The sequence below is a fragment of the Artemia franciscana genome, chromosome 12 (genome assembly GCF_032884065.1).
Source record: "Artemia franciscana chromosome 12, ASM3288406v1, whole genome shotgun sequence".
In the NCBI taxonomy this organism is placed as follows: Eukaryota; Metazoa; Arthropoda; class Branchiopoda; order Anostraca; family Artemiidae; genus Artemia; species Artemia franciscana.
In genome coordinates this window covers 32,898,546-32,914,608 of record NC_088874.1, presented here as the reverse complement: position 1 = coordinate 32,914,608, position 16,063 = coordinate 32,898,546, and positions in this window count along the sequence as shown.

Below are 16,063 nucleotides of genomic sequence, written 5' to 3'. Positions count from 1 at the left end.
TCCAATTAAATGAGCCACCTCTAAAGTTTATACATCCACGCCTTTCATAAAAGTCTTATATGCCTTCGGGGCGTAACTTAAAATCTTTGCCCCAAGGATCTGAGGGTTGATTTAATCCCGAAGGCATTGTTACTTGATGTTTAGACTATTTTGAGCAAAATGGCTATCTCGAAATTCCTATCGGATGCATTTGGGGAAATGAAGACGTGGGGGGAGAGGTAGTTGCCTTCCTATCACTTTTGACTTTTAAATAGGATATTTGGACTTCTGATTTCCGATTCTACGAGCCACTTCCGAATTTTATACTCATATATCGCTATCCCATAATTTTGGTCGGAAGCATTTAGGGAAAACTGGGCAGGGGGCTGGTTGCTATTCAATCACTATTGACTTCTAAAAATAGAGCTACAGCTTTCGATCTTATACTGAATGAGCCTTTTCCGAAGTCTATATGATCATCCTTTCCAGAAAAACTTTAAAGGTTAGCAATGAGCAACTAGTGTAGCTCATAGCCCCTAGCCTGAGGGCCGTGGGGGTGCTGAGGGCCGTGGGGGTGCGTTGTCATCCCCATAGACAGAATTACTGGATCTTTCAAATATGCTTAACAAAACGGCTATATCAGAATTTCAATTGGGTGTATTTGGGGAAATTAAGGGCATAGAGGCTGGTTGCCCTCCGATCACTTTCGACTATTAAAAATGATGCTAGAGCTTCTGATTTCCAATCCAACGAGCCCCCTAAAAAGTTTATACGATCTCCCTTTCCATAAGAACCTTTTATGCCCCTGGGACATAACTTACAACCCTTACCCTGAAGACTTTGAGGGGGGAGGGTGTAATGTTCAAAGACATAATTACCTGACTTTTCAACTATGCTGAACAAAACGGCCATCTAAAAATTTTGATTGGATGCACTTGGAGAAAAAAGGGGCGTGATAGAGGGGAGGAGGCCGGCTGCCCTTCAATCACTTTTGACTATTAAAAATGGCGCTAGAACTTCTGATTTTCAATCCGATAAGCCTCCTCCAAAGTTTATACGACCATCCTTCCCATAAAAACCTTATATACCCAAGGGGCATAACTTAGAACACTTGCCCTGAGGGCTTTCAGAGGTTGTAATCTTCAAAGATACAATTACTGAACCTTTCAACTACGAGAAACAAAATGGCTATCTTAAAATTTGGATGGATGTATTTGGGGAAATGACTGGTGTGCGGGCTGTGGTTGGCTGCCCTCCAGTCACTTTCGACTGTTAAAAAGGGCCTTAGAATTTGCAATTTTCAATCGAGCTAGTCCCCTTTGAAGTTTCTACGATAACTCCTTCTATAGGAAGTGAACAGATCTAAAAAAAAACAACTAATAATACATTGCTTCCGCATCGCTCTTTAGGTTTATTAAACAAAAAAAACAAGTTTTTTAAATGAAAGTAAGTAGCGACATTAAAACTTAAAACGAACAAAAATTACTCCATATATGAAAGGGGCTGCTTCCTCATCAACGCCCCGCTCTTTACGCTAAAGTTTGACTCTTTCTCTTAACTCTACATTTTCAAACAGTAAAAAACTTTAGCGTAAAGAGTGGGGCGTTGAGGAGGAAAAGCCCCAGTAATTTCTGTTCGTTTTAAGTTTTAATGTCGCTCCTTACTTTCATTTAAAAACTTGTTTTTTTGTTTAATTTCTGGACGTTTTTGAATTAATGCATGTTTTGATCTCGGCTCTCCGCACATAAATGATTAAAACGAAATTTGCATATTAATTTTTTTGGGCTAAATGGATTTTTCATAGTTTTAATCGGAAGATTTTGAGAAAAAAGGAGCCAGGGAGGAGGCCTAGTTGTCGTCCAATTTTTGGATTACTTAAAAAGGCAACTATAACTTATAATTTTTTACGAACGTTTTCATAAGTTTAAAATATACGTAACTTACGAATTAAATTACGTAGCGAACTTCTATATTCACATGTTTTTATTGCGTATATGAGGGGGCTCAGCCCTCGTCGATACCTTGCTCTTTACATTAAAGCTTAAATTTTGTCCCAATTCCTTAAGAATGACCCCTGAATCACAAAGACCGTAGAATATAGTTGAAAATACTAAAAATACTTTAGCGTTAAGAGCGAAGCATTACAAGGAGGTAAACACCTCATATGCGTAATAATTTCTGTTTGTTTTAAGTTTTAATGCTGCTTCTCATTTTCAGTAGAAAAAACTTTTCATATTTATTTTTCATTGTTTTTTTAAATAATACTATAAAATCCTGCGCCCCCTCCATTGAAAGTCTCTTCCCCCCTGAGAAGTTCCTCCATTGAAAGATCCTCCCACGTACCCCACCCTCAACTCCCCACCCCAAACCAAAAAAAAACTTGAAAACGTCTGTACACTTCTCAGTAACCATTACTATATGTAAACACAGGTCAAAGCTTGTAACTTACAGCCCCTCCCGCGGGGACTGCGGGGGAGTAAGTGGTCCCCAAGGACATAGTCATTAGGTTTTTCGACTATGGTGAATAAAATGGCTATCTCAGAATTTTGATACGGTGACTTTGGGGAAAAATGAGCGTCGGAGGGGGCCTAGGTGCCCTCCAAATTTTTGGTCACTTAAAAAGGGCTCTAGAACTTTTAATTTCTGTTAGAATGAGCCCTTTCGCGACATTCTAGGACCACTGAGTCGATACGATCACCCCTGAAAAAAAAAAAAAACAAACAAAAAAACAAATAAACACGCATCCGTGATTTGTATTCTGGCAAGAAATGCGAATTTCCACATTTTTGTAGATAGGGGCTTGAAATTTCTACAACTAGGTTCTCTGATACGCCGAATCTGATGGTGTGATTTTCGTTAAGATTGAATGACTTTTAGGGGATGTTTCTCCCTATTTTCTAGAACGAGGCAAATTTTCTCAGGCTCGTAACTTTTGATGGGTAAAACTAATCTTGATGAAACTTATATATTTAAAATCAGCATTAAAATGCGATTCTTTTGATGTAACTATTGGTATCAAAATTTCATTTTTTAGAGTTTCGGTTACTATTGAGCCAGGTCGCCCCTTACTTACAGTTCGTTATCACGAACTGTTTGAAAGACATTTTCAATGCTTTGTTTTCATCCCATAACTAAAAGATTTTCCCCATTTTTTCTGCAAGTGATTAACTGTGGTCCTAAGATGTGGACTTTTTTTTTACAGAGAGTGATAATGGCTGTTTTTATATGCAGATACATCATTACATTTCTTTTTTTATCTGTTCTCAATTCTAATCAGCGAATCACCAGGCTAGGATTCCCTAATCGAACACCCCTGATGCTACTCTATAAAACGGCGAACCGGTAGGGTTGCCAACTTTTCGGTCCATGAATGCGTTCCTCAGCATCCAAAACTATGTCATTTTTAGCTAAAATATGACAATCTTGAAATCTCAAAAACAAAAGAATTTTTTTACCAGTTGTACTATTGACCAAATCAACGCTTTGTAATCCACTTCCAAGCAGCCAATTATCATCAAATATATTAATGAAAATGAAAAAAACCCATATAAAATGACTGATGAATATAAATTTCATTATAAAATGAATGTTAAATATGAATATAAAATTCATACAAAATGACTAAGTGAAACAGCAAGAAACTCATATAAACATGCAATTCCTTTATAACATGGGATTATTACATGTGATTCCCTTACTTCAGAAAATTTCTTTACTTATGACATCTCTAGCAAAGCTTGTATGGCAATAAAATGCCGACAAAAAGTACTGCATTGGTGAAAAATGAAAATTTTTATGTATCAAAATACATAATCAATAGGAAAATGTTTCGCTTTATGCCCCAAATTTCTAAAATATGTCACTTTTTCGCCCTTTTATGTCATTGTGTCCCGGCACATGGGAATCTGTCCTTTCAATATAAAATATGTCTCCTTGGAAACTCTATGGTCCAGTACTTTTAGTGTCCCAACTTTACTCTCAGACAACATTTGACCTTCCAGTGTCCCACTCCTTGACATAACAGCCTTTCTAAGGCCATGAGACAAATCTTCCAAATTTGATCAAATAATTCCGAAGGACAAAAATTACAACTCGCCTTTCCCCTCCTACTGCTAGTCACGCTTAAACCATCTTTGAGGCAATGGTAATTCTTAGCTAATTCTTAACAATAAAGTGAATTGCCTGACTATGACGCTAGGTAATATATAGTTTAAAAGTTTAGTTAGTGCTTTACAAAATTATTAGCTAATAATATTCTTAGCTAATAATTCAGTATGCTCAAAATTTTCTTTAATAGGAACAACATGCTTCTGAAAAATTCATTACATTTACAACCGTTTTCAGCATATTGCTAGAATTAAATATTCTACTGATTGAGAAAAATGTTTCGTAGGAGGATTTCAGGGGTAAGTATTCTTCATCTTTTAAACTGTTATCTTGAGATTCCCTTTAAAAGAGAATTTTGCCTAGCCTAGGGACAAAATTACTTGTGAAATATATATCAAAAAGAGGGGGAAAATGTTTCCTAAAATGGTCGGTGGATTTATTTTCAGGGTCTCAAAAAACTACAAAACAAATTTCAAATTCCAAAACATATTTCTCACTCCAGAGACAAATCTCGGCAACCTCCCAATGAAACTGCAACAAGTTACATGTTTTTCCTTTGTGTCACTGAAAACCCATAATGCTTTTCTCCGAAATCTAATTTAATCTTCATGGAGAGGCCCCCGCTTAGCAAATTTTGGGGAGCCCTGCTGATATATGCTTCTGAACAGGAATCTACGTGGCTGTGCCACTTGATCATCCGGATATAGACCAACGGTAATAGGATGAAACACGAAGGTGTCATTATATAACAAAATACCGTTAGTTAAATTTAAATAACTATAGCTTAATTTATACCATACATTATTAGACAAGTAATAGGTATTTGGCCAGTGAACAACTAATTGAATTTAAGCCGGATTAACGAGTGAATTACTTTTGAACTTGTAATTGAAACTTGTTAGATAAATTCATAAACTTATATGTGATTTTGGCTTATGGATTATTTATGTATTGTGGCTCTGAGTAAGTGTTAAGCACTACTATCATCTGAGTCGTGCATTTAAATATTTGGATTACTTGAAATTACTTGCAAATCACTGGATTACTTGCCCCACTCACAGATAAGTTATTATTTGTTCTAATTGCATACGTTAAGCCAGTGCGGATCATTTCATAATTGTCCTTATCGAGAACCTCTCTGTGGATATACCTTTTTCGCTTAATTGTTTTTGGACTGATCCCGAGTCGTGAGGGAAATTTGCTTATCATGGACAATTGGAATACCAGTACACTTTATTATTGCCCAGTTTTGAACTTTGTTAGACACAATCTCGATGAGGGTCGGACCATCAGTCGATTGTGAAATACGCTAGTAATTTTTTCCCGTATGAAGACTTTCTTCGCGCTAAAAAACTTTTATATGGCAATTCCTTCCCATATGAGCCTATACCTCGTCGTTCGGGACCAAGTGCTAAGAATAATCCATTGTCGAACATTATCGCTACTGTGTCTTGCTGCTCTGCAGAAAATATTGATATACCAGAGTTCGTGATCAAATCTCGCTCTGAAGTCCCCAGCATTCCGGCGTATGCTTAATTCTTTGGCCTCAGATAGTAAGGGTACCAATCACAAACACTCGTACGCCATTGTTCTTAAATATCCCCCTCTAGAACTAAAAGACCCTGTTTCTCGCAAGGAAAAGCTTGATTCTTTCGCCGGACATGACGGAATTATGTCAGTAAAGTCCCATCCGGTAAGAAAAAGATGGGTTGTTGTCACGCGCGATAAAGTTTCCGCCAATTCTCTTGCCGCATCTGCTGTTGCGAGCTGTCCAAATATTCTTGCTAAATTGATCGATAGCAAACCTCTTGGAGTAATTAGGGGACTTCCCGACAGTGTTTCTAGCAATAAAATCATTTCTGCTATTCCTGGTCTTGTTGAGGCCACCCAGATTGGCTCTTCTCATATATTCCGTTTAGAGTTCCTTGATTCCACTGTACTAAAATCTGCCATCGCTACAGGTCTGCACTTGGCTTACGAGTCTTTTAAAATATTGGAATACAAAGAATTGCCCAGACGGTACCTTAGATGCCAAAGTATCCATCATTCGTTAGCTCACTGTCCAAATGCCCCGAATGAGATGAAGTACTCTAAATGTTCTGGATGCCATTCCAATACTAAAGACAATCCTTGCTTAAAGGTTCCGAAATGTGCCAACTGCGGCGAAGCTCATGTTACCTATAGTATGAATTGCCCAGGGATCAAACGCGCTCTGAACTCTGCTCCAAAATGAACCAAGCCACAATTTTAAGTTTTGCTTCTCTCAATATTAACGGCACAAAAGACAAAGACCTGTCAATTTATGAATTATTAGTCCCTGACATAGTGTTCTTGCAAGAACATCTTTTGGTCAATTCAAACGTTTCTAGCCTAAAGCGATCTTCTGTTCACCATTTTTTTTTTGCAAGAGACCAAGAAAACTAGAGGCTACCCTTCCGGTGGTCTAGCAATTTTCTTATGTTCCCCATCAAAGCCCTCTGTGATACATTGTGGTGATAACATCTTAGCGATTCAATGCGACAGTACCACCTTTATAAAAGTTTATTTACCTTACGATCCACGTTCTATAGCATTGTTCCCATCTTTCGCTAAATGGTGCTCCAGTTTAAAGTCTCTACTCGAAAGTTTACGTTTAAAAGACCTAAATTGGGTTTTAGCTGGTGACCTTAAATGTGATATTCTTGGTACCTCCAATAGGTCAACCCTCTTGCTAGAATCACTTCTTAGCAGATATCACGTCACAGATAAGAGCCTCCCATTCACGTGTATTCATAACAGAGGCTGTTCAAAATCGAACCTGGATCACGTGATCACTTCCAGTCCCAGCTTATTATCATCGATTGTCAGGGTGGACGAAGAGAAGATGGATGACGATTACCTTATTCCTAGCTGTAAGTATACCTATTCTGCTCAGCCAAATACTTATACGAAATTGAACTGGGATCGTGCTAGTGTCCCCCAATACTTTGGTACGCTAACTGCTTTTTTGTCGACCATACAAGTGCCATATCACCTGATGCAAAACTTCGGTTTCCTGCCCTTTAAGTGGAGTTGACCTAAATTGCTATTATTATCAAATTGTCCATTGCCTTAAATCAGCTTCTAAAGCTGCAGTGCCTGTGGATAAATTTCGGATTGGTACTAGGAAATCTAATTGGAACGTTGATTCTGAAGTAAAAAGTGCTAAGTAAAAATCCAAATTTTGGCTACGTATGTGGATATCATGTGACTGACCATCGTCCGGAGCTTGTTCTCTGTGAAACAAAAGTGTAAACTTGAATATAAGGCCAGTTTGAAGAGAGCACGCTTGAATGCATGGCCAGGCCCTACCGATAAGGCCTCCTGGAATAGGTTATTAATAGTGAGAAATGTTCCCCATCTGCCCTATCTTGTCTCCAGCTAGCTAATTTTGTTGATCATTATAAGCGTGTGTTCAATATATTTAATAGTTTTCTTCAGTCTACTTATTATAAGTTGCTTAAACCGTTATTACCATACCGTCTCCTGCAGGCTCATGTCCAACCTGTAGCAATATCTGAAATTTTCCGGGCTTTAAGAAAAGATACGCGTTCAAATGGCATTGGTGGTGACAGCCTTTCTTACCGATTTTTACTTATGATTGTCCTGCTCTACTTAACCATCTACAAATATTTTTCCAGTCTTGCTTAGCACAGTCGCTTGTTCCTGATAGTTACCTTTGTGGCCGTGTAACGTCTATTCAAAGGAGAGGCAAGGACCCCACGTCATGTGTAAATTTTCGTCCCATTACAGTATCGTGTTTTTTAAGTAAGTTGCTTGAACACTAATTACAACCAGAAATTGAGTCGAATTGTGATTTTCAGTTTGGTTTTCCGAAAAGTTTCGGTTGCTCCCAAGCACATCGTGTTTTAAGCCGACTCATGAAAGATGCCATACAAACTTAAATGTCCGTATGCTGTCTTACTGTTGACATTTCTGCGGCTTTCGACAATATTGTGTACTCTCAGGGCCTATTTTCCCTTGCATCTTCAGGTGTTAGTCCTTCTGAACTATGTTTATTGTCTTTTTGGTATTCAAAGTCTAAAATTCAAGTTAGCTGGAATGGCCAAATATCTGACCCGGTAAAAATTTAATAAGGGAGGTGCCGTTGCACCTCCTTAGCCGTTCGGCAAGGTGCCGTTGCCCGGACTCGCCGTGGATTGCTTTGGAATTTTACTATATTAACCAATGAACTATCTAAGATTGGACTCTCAGTTAATGCGTCTAAATTCGAGTTTATTTGTTTTAATAGCCCTTATGTGGTCGCTCCATTGGTTACTGGGACTGGAGTTCTACCATGTTCTTCTTTAGTTAGTTGGCTTGGTCTGTGTTTCGGCCCAACACTTCCCACTTTTTTTTTCTTTTTTTTTAGTTTATTTTTTAGTTTTTTAATTCTTTTTTTTCTGTTTTATTTTTTTCTTTAGTTTTTTTAGTTTTTTCTTTTTTATTTCTTTTTTTTCTGTTTCCATTTTTTTATTTTTTTTTGTTTTCTTTTTTAGTTTTTTTTTGTTTGAATTGCGATTGTTGGTCGCATAAACAAAAACCAAGTTTTTTTAGTTTTTTTATTCCTTTTTTTCTGTTTTTTTCTTTAGTTTTTTTTTAGTTTTTTTATTTTTTTATAGTTTTTCTTTTATCTTTTTAGTTTATATTAAATTGCCTAAAGATCAACAACTACAAAAAAAGAGCAAAAAAAAGCTTAACTTGCTTTAGTAATCAAATATCTTGGAAGCTCAGTATGAAAAGACAGCAAATTGTCTGCGGTTAGAAGACAAGCGACAATGAGAATACACCTATAGAAGCCTGCCGCGTGCCAAGTGCCGATGCTTTGTGGCTGATAATTGCAAAAATATTTGTATATATTCAGAATCTTAAAAGAGAAACCAAGACTTTGAAACTTAGGAGATATCGTTGTTAGAAACCAAACTTGCTTTAATAATCTAATATCTTTGAAAAGACTATGGAAAGATAACGAGTTGTCTCAAATTATCTGCGATTAAAAGACAAGCAAAAATGAAAAGTCTGAGGGGCTCATTCGGTTTCCCAAAGTTCTATAATTTAGGCCTCCAGGGTTGGAAAAACCCAGAGCTCGAGGCCAAGGGCTCTAAGTTTTGCAAATTTTCTATTTATTAAATAGTAAATGAAACCCAAAAATGAATAGAAATTAAATAAACAATCAAAGGAAACAAACCTATAACAGTTACTCAAATAAATGAATAAATAAATCTTAAAAAGAGTAAAACTTAAATTGAACATGCAAATCTTACTTAAAAAAACAAACACGTCAAACAAGAGTTTGACAGCTTCCTCCTCCTTCCTCCCTTAACTATAAAAGTCTAAGGCCTACTGCACCAATTGTGCTTTACTGAAAACGAATTGTACCACAAATATTTTGCTTTTCTAATTGAAAAATTGAAAATAAAAATAAAAAATACTTTGACATAAAATTTTGAACTGCTGAGCATTCAGCAATTAATATCATTATATATCAAATATTCAGGTTAATTCTATTAGTTCTTTCCACGGACCTTCGAAGACATATATGGTTTTCAGTAAAGCGTTGATGAAAACACCTATAGTTTTCAATAAGGATTCTGAGTTTAATTCTGTTAGTTCTTTCCACGGACCTTCGAAGACATGTATGGTTTTCAGTAAAGCGTTGATGAAAACACCTATAGTTTTCAATAAGGATCCTGAGTTCCTTTCACAAGATTCATATGCATACGGTACAGACTAATTTCAATTATAGGATTCAACTCCTCTCCACTTTTAAATATCTTTTGCTTTGACCTATTATACATTATATTTCGATTTCACTTGGATCGAACGGTTCTAATGCCCCTTCCGACTGCCATTGCAACCATTTGAAAGGTCAAGTTACCAATATGGCTTTTTAGAGTGTCTTTTTTGTTGTTGTAAAAACTGTTGATAAAAATTGTTTTGAATTTCAGGATCTGTCGAAAGACCGGCAAGAGGACCCTAATGTCCCGTTACCACCAGTTGACCCAGATGAGGTGGCTAGGCCAGCATATAAGCCCTTAGGACCCTAATCCAACAAAGGGACTTCAAATCAAATTGATAAATAATACTTTCTGCCTTTCCCAGCATTCATATTGAATGCTCAAATAAGATAGGTCACTTGAAGTTTTGGCGTGCTTATCCAAGAGACTGCATATTATATATGCTCATGATTATATTTATAGTTATTTATGTATTATCGGTAATATATGCATTTGTTTCTGATTGTCTCATTTTCTTCGTCGTAGGCTTGTTGAAATTCAGATTTCTTCCTTTTTTATTTGATTTGTTAAGTGGCAAATTAATGCTATAAAATTTAAACAAATAAAATGACATGTAAATGAAATATAGAATCAAACATAAAAAAATTAACAATTAGAGTTAAACACATAGTCAGTATTTAGATAAAATTTAAGTTTCCAAAGAGTTCGTGGTAACGAAATGTATTAAGGAGTGACGTGGCCCAATAGTACAGAATCTCTAAAAAAATTATATTAATAGAAACATCAAAAGAATTGCCTTATTATACTGATTCTAAATACATAAGATTTATTTAGTTTAGTGTAATCTATCAAAAGATACGACCATGGGAAAATTTACCTTATTTTCGAAAAGGGGGGAAACACCCTAAAAGTCAAGGAATCTTGGCCAAAATCCCACCACAAGATTCAATGTATCAGAAAACCTTACTGTAGTTGTTTCAAGCTTCAATCAACAGAAATATTCAATTGTATATTTTGTAAATTACAGATATGTGTTGATCTGTTTTTAATTGTTTTTTTTTTTTTTCCCCAGGGATGATCTTATCGAACAAATGGTTCAAAAAAAATCAACAGGAGGCTCATTTGACGGAAAATTAAAATTTTAGTGCCCTTGTAAATGGACCAAAAAGATTGGGGGCAGCTAACCCCTCTTCCTCCCGCCAAACCCCCTCCCAAAGTAGCCCTAGAATAGTTGTGGTAGAATAAGTTTGAAAATTAATGTTAAGAAGACATGTTAGAAATAATGTTAAGTCGCTAGCGCTATTAATAAATGAACATGAAAAGGTAACGTTGGGTAACGAAAAGATCTATCAAGTGGACAGCTTCACTTACCTTGGTAGTATAATTGTGTTGCGAGAGCAACACTTTGGTTTCGTCGTGTTTTTTTTCCTAGCACCCCGATTTCAGCTTATTCCTAGAAAGTGGTAAGGGACTAACCTCTGCGGTTCTTTCGGAAAGTGTGGACCTTAGGCTGGATTGATGAATATGACCTTTCGTTTTGGAAAGCTTCATAGAACTCTTGCCTGGGGCCAAAAATCTATTGTTTCTACCCATTTCTGTTCGTGATTTCAGCTGAGTTTATCATTCGGTTTTTCGCACTTGAGCTTGCGGTAGAGAAATGGTATCAGATGTGCCTCTTAAACTTTAAAAGTTCTCTCATTGCTGAGAAATTAGAGTTTATCCTTTGCTCCTTTCTAAGTGATGACGTTAGAAACTTGGCCTACGGCAAAAAAGTTAATTTTTTAGCTAAGAAAGATATATTTTTCTTTTGAAGGCAGTCGATAGCTCTTGATGAGCTGGTCAAAGTATATGTCATCCATTTTTGGTAGAAAAATTCCGCTTCATGAGATTTATCAGTTTGAAAGTTTAAAGGGGTTGATAACTTCAGTAGTAAGGTACACACTGAAACCAAAAATAGGCCGATACAGAAATGGTATCAGATGTAAGTCTCTTAAACTTTAAAAGTTCTTTCATTGCTTAAGAAATTAGAGCTTATCCTTTGCTCCTTTCTAAGTAATGACGTTAGAAACTTGGCCTATGGCAAAAAAGTCAACTTTTGAACTAAGACAGATAGATTTTTTTTCGATGGCAGTCGATAGCTCTTGATGAGCTGATCGAAGTATATTTCATCTATTTTTTGGTTGAAAAATTCCTTCGTTTAAACTTCAGTAAAAATTCCTTCATGAGATATACCAGTTTGAAAGTTTAAAGGGGTTGACAACTTCAGTAGTAAGGTACACACTGAAACCAAAAATAGGCCGATACCAATTGTGAGACATATACGGGAGTTTTTAAGCAATTAAATAAAAAAACCCGTTTTTTTAACTGAAAGTAAGGAGCGACATTAAAACTTAAAACGAACAGAAATTACTTCGTATATGAAAGAGGCTACTTCCTCATCAACGCCCCGCTCTTTACGCTAAAGTTTGACTCTTTCTCTCAATTCTTCTTTTTAAAACAGTAAAAAACTTTAGCGTAAAAAGCGGGGCGTTGATGAGGAAGCAGCCTCTTTCATATACGAAGTAATTTCTGTTCGTTTTAAGTTTTAATGTCGTTCCTTACTTTCGGTCAAAAAAACGTGTTTTTTTAATTTAATTTCTGAACGTTTTTGAATCAATGCATGTTTTGATTTTGGCTCTCCGCAGAGGAATAATTAAAGCGAAATTTGCATTTTTTTTTTGGCTAAATGGCTTTCTCAGAATTTTGATCGAATGATTTTGAGAAAAAAAGAGCGGGAGAGGAAGCCTAGTTTCCCTCCGATTTTTTGGCTAATTAAAAAGGCAACTAGAACTTTTAATTTTTTACGAATCTTTTAATTAGTAAAAGATTTACGTAGCTTATAAATTAGCTTACGTAAAGAACTTTTGTATTCTCATGTTTTTATTGCATATATGAGGGGGTTCGCCCCCTCGTCAGTACCTCGCTCTTTACACTAAAGCTTAAATTTTGTCCCAATTCATTAAGAATGACCCCTGAATCACAAAAGCCGTAGAATAAATAGTTGAAATTACTAAAAATACTTTAGCGTAAAGAGCGAGGTATTAGAAGGAGGTGAGCCCCTCATATGGGTAATAATTTCTGTTTCTGTTTTAAGTTTTAATGCTGTTCCTTACTTCCAGCTGAAAAAACTTTTTCATATTTATTTTTTAATTGTTTTTTTAAATAATGCTAGTAAATCCTGCTCTCCCTTCATGGAAATTTTCTTCTCCCATGACAAATTCTCGATGGAAAATTCCCCCAGCATATCCCCCTCTTATCAACCCCTCCCCCCCACCAAAAAAAATCCTCCTCAAAACGCCTGTACACTTCCCAATAACCATTACTATATGTAAGCACTGGTCAAAGTTTGTAACTTGTAGCCCCTCCCATGGGGACTGTGAGGGAGTAAGTCGTCCCTAAAGACATAGTTATAAAGTTTTTCGACTACGCTGAATAAAATGGCTATCTCAGAATTTTGATCCGTTGACTTTGGGAAAATAATTAGCGTGGGAGAGGGCCTAGGTGCCCTCCAATTTTTTTGGTCACTTAAAAAGGGCACTAGAATTTTTCATTTCCGTTAGAATGAGCCCTCTTGCAACATTCAAGGACATCTGGGTCGATACAATCACCCCTGGGAAAAAAACAACAAAAAAACAAAAAAACAAATAAACACGCATCCGTGATCTGCCTTCTGGCAAAAAATGTAAATTTCAACATTTTTGTAGATAGGAGCTTGAAACTTTTACAGTAGGGTTCTCTGATACGCTGAATCTGATGGTGTGATTTTCGTTAAGATTCTATGACTTTTAGGGGGTGTTTCCCCCTATTTTCTAAAATAACGCAAATTTTCTCAGGCTCGTAACTTTTGATGGATAAGACTAAACTTGATGAAACTTATATATTTAAAACCAGCATTAAAATGTGATTCTTTTGATGTAGCTATTGGTATCAAAATTCCATTTTTTTTAGAATTTTGTTTACTATTGAGCCGGGTCGCTCCTTACTACAGTTTGTTACCACGAACTGTTTGAAAGCTGGCTGTTAGCTCATAATCACCTTCGGCAATGAGGGGCTCGTAGCTTTTCTAGTTGGTGTACCTATTTTTTATGTCCGGCGTATTTGATGGTATGACCAATTTGGTTCCAGCGGTAGACATGTAGGGGACTTGTAAGTAATAATCGGCTGTTAGGCTACAATTATCTTCAGCGATGAGGGGTTTGCAACTTTTGCTAGTTGGTGAACCTAGTATTTATTTTAAGATCCTTAAAGATTAACAACTTCAGCGTTTAATCGAAGCGAAGAGAAAAAAAAGTGTTGCTCTTGCAACACTTTACTCGGCGAAGCCGAACAAAGGTTGACGCCACACCTCATGTTGCCCATGCAACGTAGGTCAAGTTTCCATTAAGATGATTCATGTAAATGGGGATAGAATACTTCTCTGCTTAATTCCTGATTTAATGCGAAACTAACTACTAACCTCATTTCTTACCTTAAACGTAGCAGTGTTATTCTCGTACATAGCACTATCACTTCAGTGTATTTTGTTTGGTACACCATACAAGAATAAGACCTTCGGTAAAGCTCTTCTAACAGCTGAATCAGACACTTTCTCATAATCTATAAAACTCAAATATTATCAGGCACTTCCAAAATATTAACCTAAAGGTGAAAATCTGGTCGAACATACTCTACACTTCCTAAAACCCCATTGTTTTTCTATTAAAACTTTATCTACAGCAGCTGTAAGTCTAAAAAGTATCATCATACTAAGTCATTGCTACCTTTAGAAACCTGGTTAATGCCTTTATAATTATTAAATTAAAAAAAACTAATTTTTTTAGCTGAAAGTAAGGAGCGACATTAAAACTTAAGACGAACAGAAATTACTCCGTATATGAAACGGGTTGTCCCCTCCGCAATCCCTCGCTCTTTACGCTAAAGCTTTTAATTGTTTTAAAAAGTAGAATTGTGGCAAAGAGTTAAGTCAAACTTTAGCGTAAAGAGCGAGGGATTGCGGAGGGGACAACCCATTTCATATACGGAGTAATTTTTGTTCGTTTTAAGTTTTAATGTCGCTCCTTACTTTCAGCTAAAAAAATTAGCTTTTTTATTTAATTTCTGAACGTTTTTGAATTAATGCATGTTTGGTTTTGGCTCTCCGCACATAAATTATCAAAATGAAATTTGTATATTAATTCTTTTTTTGGCTAAATGGCTTTCTCTTAGTTTTGATCAGACGATTTTGAGAAATAAGGGGTGGAGAAGGAGGCCTAGTTGCCCTCCAATTTTTCGGTTACTTAAAAAGGCAACTAGAACTTTTAATTTTTAACGAACATTTTTATTAGTAAAAATATACGTAACTTAAGAATTCACTTACGTAACAAACTTTCATAATCTTATATTTTTATTATGTATACGAGGGGGTTTGTACCCTCGTTAATACCTCGCTCTTTACACTAAATCGTAAGTTTTGTCCCAATTCTTTAAGACTGACCCTGAATCAGAAAGGCCGTAGAATAAATAGTTGAAATTACTAAAAATACTTTAGCATAAAGAGCGAGGTATTTATCTCCTCCTAAATACCTCGCTCTTTATGCTAAAGTATTTTTAGAACCCCTCATATGCGTAATAATCTCTGTTCGTTTTAAGTTTCAATGCTACTCCTTCCTTTCATTTGAAAAAACGTTTTCATGTTTATTTTTCATTGTTTTCTTATAGTAATACTAGAAAATCCTACGCCGTTTTCATTGAATTTTTCTTCCCCCATGACCAATTCCTCCAAGGAAAGATCCTCCAACATAGCCCCCTCCCCTCAGCCCCACCCCCAAACAAAATCCCCCTGAAAACGTCTGTACACTTCCCAATAACAATTACTATACGTAAACACTGGTCAAAGTTTGTAACTTGCAGCCCCTCCCCCAGGGATTGTGGGGGAGTAAGTCATCCTCAAAAACATAGTTATTACTGTTTCCGACTATGCTGAACAAAATGACTATCTCAAAATTTTGATCCGTTGACTTTGGGAAACAAATGAGCGTGGGAGGGGGCCTAGATGCCCTACAATTTTTTTGGTCACTTAAAAAGGGCACTAGAACTTTTCATTTCCGTTAGAATGAGTCCTCTTGCGACATTCTAGGACCACTTGCTCGATACAATGACCCATGGGGAAGAAAAAAACACAAAAAAAAACCAACAAAAAAACA